This window comes from Arvicanthis niloticus, chromosome 11 (assembly GCF_011762505.2).
Source record: "Arvicanthis niloticus isolate mArvNil1 chromosome 11, mArvNil1.pat.X, whole genome shotgun sequence".
In the NCBI taxonomy this organism is placed as follows: Eukaryota; Metazoa; Chordata; class Mammalia; order Rodentia; family Muridae; genus Arvicanthis; species Arvicanthis niloticus.
This window is the reverse complement of record NC_047668.1, coordinates 16,306,265-16,316,936: the sequence shown is the minus strand read 5'-3', so window position 1 is coordinate 16,316,936 and position 10,672 is coordinate 16,306,265. Positions and strand designations below refer to the sequence as shown.

Genomic DNA, 10,672 nt, shown 5'->3' with positions numbered 1-10,672 from the left:
CCCAGCACTCTACGGGAAGTACAGTGCTCCCCACATCCAGCAGTTGTTGAGCCAATGGAGCAGTGTCTGTGTCTCTTGTCTTTTTGGTGATGACTATGTGTCTGCATTGTCTTTAGTGGAGACTGGCCCTCTTTATTGCTCGATTCCACTATTTAATCAACTCTTATCCAAAAGGTGATTTCATAGCTTGTCTGGTCCAGCTGCTAAGCTTCGTGGAGGCTATGAGGTGAGATGATTAAACATAAGGTGTGGGCACAGAAAAAAGCTGCAGTGTGAGTGTGTGACTGACTAAATTATTATGAATTTAATGATTATAAAGTGTAGTTCCATCAAAGAAGAGAACTTGGTCACTCAGCCCCTCCCTTATGCCCCATTTCTTCGTAGGCCCCTCTGTACTAGTAAAAGTAACCATATCTTGGGTTTTCATAATCACTGTTGTGGTTTCAGGATGTTATTCTATAAGATAGAAGAGCAGTAAACACAGAGAAGAATCTCCAGAAACTTCCAGGCTCACTAGTCTAGTCTAGTGTATGTAATGATGGTCAAGAGACACACCAATCTTAAAGTAGAAGGTAAGGACCGAGACTTAAGGTTGTCCTCTGACCTACATGCACACACACACACACACACACACACACACACAACCACACACACACACTACACACACAAGATATTTCATTTGTATTGACTAATCAAAGACATAACTCATGTAGGGAATGGGTAAGTGCTCATGTTTCTCTTTATTTACTAATTCTCAAGGTAATTAGTTCTTTATAGTATTTCTTTTTAGGACCATCACTTAAGAACTCATGGGTGGCGGCTGGAGTGATGGCTCAGTTCAGAACATTTGTCGCTCTTGCAGGGAATGGGTGTTCTCTTCTCAGCAACAACACTGAGACTCACAAACACCTGTAACTCCAGCTCTAGGGGATCTAACATCTGCTTCTTCAGGTACCAGGCATACATGTAGCAAAACACCTGTACATATAAGAATAAATCTTATTTTAAAAAAATACTCATGAATGTCAACTTATTAACAAATTTCAATATTCTTTATTTAATATCACATTGCAACTTAAAACTAGATAGCATCTGTGACCCTCAGAAGTCTCTTCACAGTGCTCCTCACAGTGCTCCTCACAGTGCTCCTAAATCCTCCCACATAAGCTAAGTGATCAATGAAGCTTCCCCATTTTGGTTTGATGAGGTGTTCCAGGCTTACCTTTTAGCCTGCTGCACTCCCTGGAATCTGCTGTTTCTTCACCCAGGCTGGGTTCTTTAAGAAGACATGTGTCTTCTCACTGTTTCCGTGCAGGGTTGGGGAAAGCCTTCCTGCTTCCCTGAGCTCCCGCTGAAGCTTGAGTAGTAGTCACATATAGTCAGCAGCTGGCTTTCTGCATGGCTTGGTCCTGGTTCTCTGCTTTGCTTTCTTCTCAACTCTGTCTCCATTCTGGTTCTGATCCATTTTAGTTATACTCTCAGCAGCTGTTATCAGACTGGGTCTTGTACTAACAAAGAGTCTTGGTGACCTGGACTGAGGAGCCCACAGGCAGCTGTTCATCCTTGTTACAGCTGGTGCCTTGGGCTATCCTGAGCAATCAGTGAAGGCCAGTGCTTCCTGGTTTCCACTGTTCTCAGACTGGCCCACCATACTTTCCTGTGAGTAGCTGTGGACCTGTTATTGGATTTATCAAAGCCCCCCCCCCCCCACGCCCCATTTCACCTTCTCTTTCATACACCAGTGAGGCCTCCACACAGATCTTACAATGTTGGTAGCTTGAGTCCAACCGCTTATGTTTGGGGATTCATCTCGTTTTGTTGAAATGTTACATTGAAAAACTATACTTGCCACCACTGCTGTCCTCCTACACTGTCTCCAGTGGGGACTTCTTGAGAAATATCCTTGTAGGCACCAATTTCTCTCTTAAAGAATGAGAATGTTTTAACCTATGTTGTAGAAACCCTCCTGCTTCCTTGTAAGTCCTGGGAGTATAAGCATGCATAACCATGCCAAGCTTTGCAGGGTGATTTTTGGTTGGTTGGCTTGGTTTTGTGCTAGGGAGTAAACCCAGGGTCTCACGGATGCTAAGTTCAGCCGCTGAACTCCTCAGCCCCCCCCCCCCCCGTGTGGTGGTTTGAATAGGAATGGTCCACATAGAATCATATGCTTGAATGATTGGACCATAGGGAGTGGCACTGTTAGGAGGTGTGGCCTTGGTGGAGGGAGTGGCAGCCAGTATCCTGCTGCCTGTGGGTCAAGATATAGAACTCAGCTTCATGTCTGCCTGCACACTGCCATGCTTCCCGCCATGATGGTAATGGACTAAGCCTCTGAAACCGTAAGCCAACCCCAATGAAATGTTTTCCTTTATAAGAGTTATCTTGGTCATGGTGTCTCTTCATAGCAATAAAACTCTAATCAAGACACCATGTCTTGTCTCTCTTTGACCTGCTCACACCTCCTTCATCTCCCTCATTGTCCCAGGAAAGTTTTAACAAAATGGAAGAAACATACCAGTTTTAAAGCTTAGGGTATAAAACGATAATTGGAACATGTTGGTCTCCAAAGAAATGAAGCAAAAGGTGGTGCTATGTTCTGAGCGTGAGCACCGTGGCTGCCACACCCTGGCTTTTATCCTTTTCACCTGGAGGGAGTCATTTCACATCTAATTACTTTCAGGCAGAGGCACATGGTACTTGGTCAAGCCAGTCCTGTAGCTAAGGAGCAGTTTAAGATTTGTTTTTGTTTATGTGCTTGTGTGTCTGGATGGGTCTATGTGCACAGTGCAGGTACCCACCGAGACCAGGAAGTGTCAGATCCCCTGAAGCAGGAGCTGCAGGAAGTTGTGATCCATCTGGAGCAGACTCAGGTATGAGCAGGATAAGCTCTTCGCCTCCAGTCCTTCACTCCAGCCCCAAGAAGTGTTCCTAACACATATATTCTGTGGGGAAAATGGAAGATCTAGGATTTACTCTTTTATAAATGGAACAGCCCTTCATGAGTATAAAAATGTAGACTTGCTCCAAGATGGCTTCCCCTCCTCACTCTTGCCCCTGAAGAAAAGCAGCCCTGAAATTGAAGTTGACTCTCCCTCCTCCCATCCTAGCGGGTCCTGTGTCCTCCACTGGTCAGAAAAGGGCTGTGAAGTCACACCTTGTGCAGTTTTCTGAGCAGGTGCTGGTCATCTCTGGAGAGCCCAGTGCTGTCCAGTTTGGAGCTTTGCTGACAGTTATGGTCTCTTTGGAGTATGGAGCAGGCCAGAGGCCTCCTTTGATTGACACTTTCTTTATTAGCTGGGAACATTGAAACAATAGGCCCTTCTACTGCATGCCAGCATTTGGTGTTTGGCCTGCAAGTGTCTCTTGGTGACCTTTATTTGCATTGGCCTGCAGATAATAGTCAGTTTCCTTAGTGAGGAGGAGGTGGGAGGAGGTAAGGGCACACGTGACGCCTAAGTATTAACTGTGAGGACTTAAGTATAGGATGTACGGCAGGCTCTGGCAGCCTCAGTTCCGCTGCCTTTTATGAAAGGGACAAAAACTGTGTCATTAGCTACCCTGCCCGGGCACTGGGCACTGATGGTTCAAAGACTGTAGAGATTAAACAGCCAGTGTCATCGAGACGTTCCCAGAACAGGGCTACACCTGATAAATCAGAGAGGGGTGAAGCCTTGCATGTTGCCAACCAGCAGCCTACAGATGAATTTTCCATGGCCTCCACAGAGTTAAAGATATTTAGTTAACTGCCAACATTTAAATATCAGGAGACTTCGTATTTTTTTATGTAAAGAAAAAGGTCAATTTGTAGCTCCCTGAGAAAACAGAGGCTTGGTGGCTACAGTAGCCAGGTGCCAACTGACAGCCACTCCACCCCCTTATTTAGGAAAGCAGGTACTTCCTGCTGTCACAGCCCTATGTCCTCTTTCCCTTGGGTTGTTCCTGTGAGCACAGAAGCACACTGGTATTTCTTCCTTCTTTAAAAACAACCATCAGACTCCCCACTGCACATCCCCAGCCCGTTCCCATTTGCTTTCTTCTCTTTGCTGCAGGAGCTCAAAAGAGTTGTGCCCATGAAGTAAGCATCCGTTGCTCCCACTCTTGATAACATGGTCTGCATGTAGCTGTGCCCCACAGACTCCTCCCTGCTGCACAGTACACCTGAGAGCTGTCTGTGATGTAGGAACGCCCATCTTTTAAACTCCGGTCCTTGCTGCCCCTTCTCTCCAGCCCCTTAACTTAGTAAGGCTTGGTCTGTACGTGGACTCCATCTCTTCCTTCTCCCATCATGATGGCCGGTCTACAGCAGGCTTTGCTGAGCCTGGTGAGCCCTGGTTCTTCTCCAGCACAAGCTGTAGATCCAGCTGATCACCAGACACTCCTTTTCCTATCTCCTAAGCCTCTTGATCTGAGAAGTCCACATTGAGCTCTGCCTTTCCCTCTCTGGTGGCTTCAGTGAGTCTCTCCACTGCCGCTCTCTGCTTCCCTCCTCCCATTCTCTGCCTGGGAGAGGTATGCTCTCTTCCACTCTCTGCTTTCCACCTTAACAGATTAAGATCCCAGGAGAGAGTGGGGTGTTTATTGTTCAACACAGCCGTCTCCATAGAATTCTCGCCTGTCTGAATCTCCTAAGTCTCCTTCAAGCCTTGGGTTGGTCACACCACTGTTGCTGTCTTTGGGATATCACATTGTGGCTTGCTTACCTACATCCATGTAAATGGCCCCTTCCTTATGCCCTTTAAATGGAATATAATTGAAGACCCAGAAATAAGCCCTCACACCTAAGGACACTTGATATTTGACAAAGAAGCCAAAACTATACAATGGAAAAATGAAAGCATCTTCAACAAATGGTGCTGGTGTGCCTGGATGTCTGCATGTAGAAGAATGCAAATGGAACCATATCTGTCACCCTGCCCAAGTCCAAGAGAATCAAAGACACAATAAATCTAATAGAAGAGAAAGTGGGGAACTGCCTTGAACCCGTTGGTATGGAAGACAAATTCCTGAACAGAACACCAATAGTTCAGGCACTAAGATCAACAGTTAATAAATGGGACCTCATTTGAAGCTGAAAAGGTTTTTCAAGGCTAAGGACATTGTCAATAGGACAAAATGGCAGCCTACAGAATGTGAAAAGATCTTCACCAACTCTACATCTAACAGAGGACTAATATGCAAAATATATAAAGAACTCAAGAAATTAGACATCAACAGACCAAATAATCCAATTAAAAGCTAGGGTACAGATGTAAACAGAATTCTCAACAGAAGAATCTTGAATGGCCAAGAAACACTTAAAGAAATGTTCAATGTCCTTAGTCATCAGGGAAGTGCAAATCAAAAATGACTCTTGAGATTCTATCTTATACCAACCCAAATGGCTAAGATCAAAACCTCAAGTGGCAGCACATGCTGGCAAGGATATGGAGCAAGGTGTACTCTCCATTGCTAGTAGGAGCACAAGCTTGTACAGCACTTTGGAAATCAGTTTGGCCGTTTCTCAGAAAGTTGGGAATAGATCTATCCCAGGACCCAGCTATACCACTCCTGGAAATATGCCCCCAAAGTTAGCTTGATTTGAGTACTAGCTGTTCCTCATGAGCTTTGACTATGTGGTCACCCTTTCTAATTGAACAGGTGGTACAAAGAACGGCTATGAACTGTGTAAGGACAGTTAGATACACGTGTCCATTATTTCCTATTGCTGGGAGCCTGAGGGAAAGCTAGAGCTAGCATGCTCATCCCAATATATCTGTGGTGAGACATTTTCCCAGGACAAGTGAGAACACAGAGGTGAATGCACATAGGCTGAGAGAGTGTGAGCCTCAGACATGGATTCTATAGTACCAGTCTGCATGCATCCCAGGCTAAGTGGTCCGCTCCAGCCTAAAGAATGAATACTAAGTTGTAATTCAAAGAAAACATCAAAGAAGTCTGTGAACTGCATCCCTGTGCCTTTCTGTCCTGCCATGCTTTCCATACCATGATAGTATGGTAGAGACCCTCCCATCTCCATAATTTGAATTATGGGCACTGATTAGCTGCCTAAGATATAAAATATTCTTAACTTATCGGCACCCACTTCCCTGGCCACTCAGTAAGCAAGAGGACCAACAAGAGGCTCCTGATGCACTGACACCATGGTTTACTCTTAGTGATGCTTTAGGGGCTCAGGAAAGACTGAAGCAAGACCTTCACTCTTTGAAGCTTCTTCTTCACACTGTTCTATGCCTAAAAGCATGAGATATGATGGCCACTCTCCTGGCCGTGGTTGTGACATCCAGGGAGACTTCCCCTAAAAGGAGAACTGGAAGTAGGCAGAGACTTTATTTCTAACTTCTCATTTGTTTCCACTGCTGCTTCCTCCTCACCTCTGAACCACTTTGCCTGCAGCTTCTAGAATGCAGATGCAACCTCTGTTCTTCATCCGGCAGATAAGCAGCTTGAAGAATGAATTCATGTGAATGCTTGAGAGAGACAAATCTATAGACAAAGGGGGCATTGGGTTTAAAAAAAAAAAGAAAAGTATTATAAATAAGCCTATAAAACCTCAATCAAGATAAAGTAAATATTGGTTATTGTAACATCTGGGAAGGTCAAAATTATTTTTTTTAAAAATTCTATTCTGAAAAAGTTTAGATAAAGGAGAATAAAAGCAGAAAGGGCAGGTCATTAAAGTCAAAGATTTACATCTTTGGGTGTTTGTTCCAGAATTCTGCTTCCTATAGAAGCAACAAAAATATCCTGTTATAGAGTAATACTTAGGTAACTGATGTATCAGGTTTTCTGTGCACACCGTGGGCTCCCTCTGTCACACTGACTCAATTATGGGTTCTCTTTTAATTCTTTTCTAACAGCACCATGAAGGTGGATACTGGAATTGTCTGAAGAGGCAGCTGGAGTTTAGAGAAGTTAAGTATATTTGATAAGATAAACCAATACTGTAACAAACCCTTATTATTATTATTTTTAATCACATAAAAAATCCCATTGACAGCAACATTGCAAACAAAGGTGGATTGAGCATCCACTCCATATACGGATGACCTCAAGTCCTCGACAAGAGCAGCACGTGCTTCTCACCACTGAGCCATGTCTCCAGACTCCTTTATTCGGCGGTTTCTTGCTAGAATCATTTCAGTCTTCTTCAGATGTGGTCCGGCTCCAGTTATGCTCAGCACTGTTTCACAGCCCTGCAAGCTTGTCTTCTGAGCGTGCAAATATGCTTAGATTACTTCTTGGCTTACAAGTTCCAGTAAGTTCCATGAATAAAACTCAACATGCTTGGCTAACGCAGGCTCTAAGGAATGCACACCTGTCTGCCCTTCTGCTGGTCCTTTTTGTAAACCCCAGACAGTTTTCTGAATACCTCCCTCTCTTTTTACCTTCCTGGCTTTGACTGGACTATATATTTCCTGCTTCTCTGCTTGTGTGAATTACATGCATCCTTCCAAAGCCACCCAAGCATTATCTTTTCCTAGAAGCCTTTTCTGTCCACCTCCAGCTAGCACTAACTGTCCCTTTGGTTCAGTTAGGGATTAGTTGCGGCTAACAGTAGTCAGCTGCAACTGCTTAGCTGGCTTAAAGAAAAGCCAATCAGTGGAGAGGATTAGGTGCCCATAAAATTACTGGAAGTGTAGAAAGGCTGTAGGCAGTTTCTAAGAGCAATTCCCAAGTTCACACTTCAAAGCTTGCCCACGAAGGACATATGCCTCTGCCACAACTGGAACTCTAGAAGACACGGAAGGCACTGAAGGTAGAGGTTCACACTGCCTCTGCTTAGGTCTTCATCAGCATGGTACCCAGAAGCTGGGGGCTAGACACTGGCATTACCACTTCCGAAAAGTCAAGAGCCTGGATGGACAATGGGCTCAGTCTCTCACTGGTTTGCTCAGTCTTTTCTGCTGTTTGGCATAGGCAAAGTCCATACCCGATGCTGCAAGGAACCTAGAAATTCTGTCATTTGTTTTCTGGTCCTTACCTCAGGAAAGGTATGCTAGAAGAGGGTTGAAATGAAAGAGAGCAAACCTGGGGAGACAGCCTCCTATGCTCCTCTGATCTCCTGTCATCATGAATGTGGTTCTGTAGTGTTACCTTCTGCCCAGTGACCCCTTAATTACCTAATTACCCCTGGTCTCATTGACTGGACTGTAGCCTTCTTGCAGGCAAAAGTTATTCTTGTCCATCTGTGAACTGTGCCTGGCACATGATAGATTCTCAGCAAGTATTCATCGAATGAATAAATAAACAGGATATATTAGCATTATCTTAGAATTTTCCTTTTCACTAGCAAAATACTCCTATAAATCCCCTGCCACACAAACCCTTCTCAGAAAGCTCTCGTCATCTCTCCTATTGTGACACCCTCATACTGAGCTTTGTGATTTTGCTCCACCCGTCAGTATCACCCCTATACCCATCTTTCTAACTCACAAATCTCACCATCCCTCTCAGAGCATCTAGTAACTAATGTTTCCTTCTGGAGATGTGCAAATACCTAGGCGTAACATTCATATTCTTCTTGTCCACCAGGGCTTTAGACCCCTATCTGTGCTGGCTAAGGGGCCTGGCTGCTTGTGTTGGCCCCAGTTTCCTAATCTAATTCATGTTGGAGATCTGACTTAAATGCCCTTATCCTGGGGTTGGTTGTCAAACCTGCTGTTTAACCGAGGTACTCCACATCAGATCAGCCCTGCTTTCTACAGTATTGGGCGGGGCCTTGGGGCTCCACAGAAGTGTGTTTAGGACCTCTAAACAAAGTAGAGGAAGACAAACAACTAACATTCTGCCCTTCCCCATTGTCCTTCATCCAGCATGGCTCTGCTCAGCAGGGTTCACCTAGTTCCTTACAAAAGTTTATATTTCTATGGAAAAGAGAAAAATACTTTTAAGTGGAAGTTTGGGTAAAGGGTGTGTGTGTGAGAGAGAGAGACACACACACACAGAATGTGTGTACACAGGCGCGAACGTGCACGTTTGTGTAGATGTGCACACCTGTGCATGGACATGTGAAGGCCAGAAGTTATGTCTGCTGTCTTCCTCCATCATACTCTACTTTACATCATGGCACAGGGTCTCTCATTAACCCTGGAGTCTGCTGTTTCAGCTAGCCTGGCTGGTCAGCAGGGCCCAAGAATCAACCTGTCTTCTTCCCCCCTCAGTGCTGGGACTATGGGTGCCCCAACCCATGCCCATATTTTACATAGGTGAGAGGGATGCAAACTTGGGTCTTCATCCTTCACCCATGAATCCATCTTCACCAACCATAGTATCTTTTTTTCACAGGACTGGGAATTGAACTTCTGGCCTAATATGTGATAGGCAACCGCTCTCCTGCTAAGCTACACTGCCCACCCAAAAGTGAGTTTCAAAGGATCGTGTAGGCATAGCACTCACTCTTATGCATGAAGAAGACTACGTGGTTGTCTACTACTTTGTCTTGCTTGAATCGCTGTGTTTAATCAGATAGAGACAGTCAACAGGCTTGTGTTCATTTGGATTGGAGAGATAATGCTTCGGGAAGACAATGAACATCAATTCTAAGCAAAGGGATTTTTTTTTTTTTTTTAATTTTCCCATGACCGCTGAAGTGGCTCCCAGAGGCTATTACAAGACTGCGAGTTCTAATACATGCCAACAAATGTCAGTTTACACCAGGCAGTGGGACACTGCCTTCGAAAAGTCCCCCTGAAGGGAGGGTCATCACCAGGAAGGACACAGATCACAGTGATACTGGCCCTTCCACAGAAGACCCTGCAGGTCCTTTTGACCTCAGTACCCCCAGCCCCATCTCCTGTAATTAGAAGCAGGCCACACTGAGACTCCAGATGGCACGGTCTCAGGATTCTTTGAGACTGTAATATCAGCAGTATTTTTTTTAACTTGGAAAACAAATTGGTCTGATGCCTTTCTATTGAATTGCTTGCTGTCTGCCTCTGACTGAGGTCCCCTGAGGCAGTTTTAGACAGGCAGCTCTAGGACTGCTGTGTCTGGCCCTTGTGCCAATGCACTTCCTGAAGCCAGGTTGGCATCTCCTGAGCAAAAATTTGCTGGGGCAGCACATTTTGAGGAGAATTTCCAGCTTTTGCGCCTTAGTAGTGAATGGGAACTCACCAGAAGGCAATGGCGAATTGTGGGACGCCTTTACAGCTGTCTCTGTGGGTGGACAGAGGTTTGTTTTTGTTGTTTTGTGTCTCCCCATTTCACATCTACTTTGTAGCTGGAGACTTCCAACTTGGAAGTTAAATAAACATAAATTTCACTCCCAGAACAACTAGCTTTCTATAAGAAACCAAGAAGACTGCTTCTGCTTTCTCTGTCTTGGGACCATCCATATTGGCAGGGGAAATTAAGGTAACCCTAGGATTGTCACAGTTTTAAACAAATTTTGACACAGTAAATTTAGAAACAATTTGTTTGCTCACTTAACTTGAACAAATATCAATCTTCTGGAAATATTTTATAAGATGAATAAGTATTAGATGTATCTTGATAATTTAGTTTTATTAATATTATTGATATTATTTCAAGTAATGATTCAATACCTGGCTAAAGTCTTCAGGGAAAAATGTTGGTAAAATTAATTCATTGAATTCCCCTTTACCTTCGTACTTCCAGACATGGTGGTTTAATCAAAGGCTAATAGCACCATATTTTGTTAATAGGAGGAAGT

General features: G+C 44.4%; 2 long non-coding RNA genes across 2 annotated transcripts; one reads left to right on the top strand and one right to left on the bottom strand.

The window, feature by feature from the left end:
- Positions 1-596: 596 nt before the first annotated feature.
- LOC143443852 (uncharacterized) lies at positions 597-6,484 on the bottom strand. Its single transcript, XR_013113167.1, has 3 exons — positions 6,372-6,484; positions 1,223-2,942; positions 597-978 (listed from the first exon to the last, which is right to left on the bottom strand). It is a non-coding gene; the product is annotated as an uncharacterized LOC143443852 (long non-coding RNA).
- On the top strand, positions 4,092-10,394 carry LOC143443851 (uncharacterized). Its single transcript, XR_013113166.1, has 3 exons — positions 4,092-6,911; positions 6,998-7,255; positions 9,286-10,394. It is a non-coding gene; the product is annotated as an uncharacterized LOC143443851 (long non-coding RNA).
- Positions 10,395-10,672: the final 278 nt, after the last annotated feature.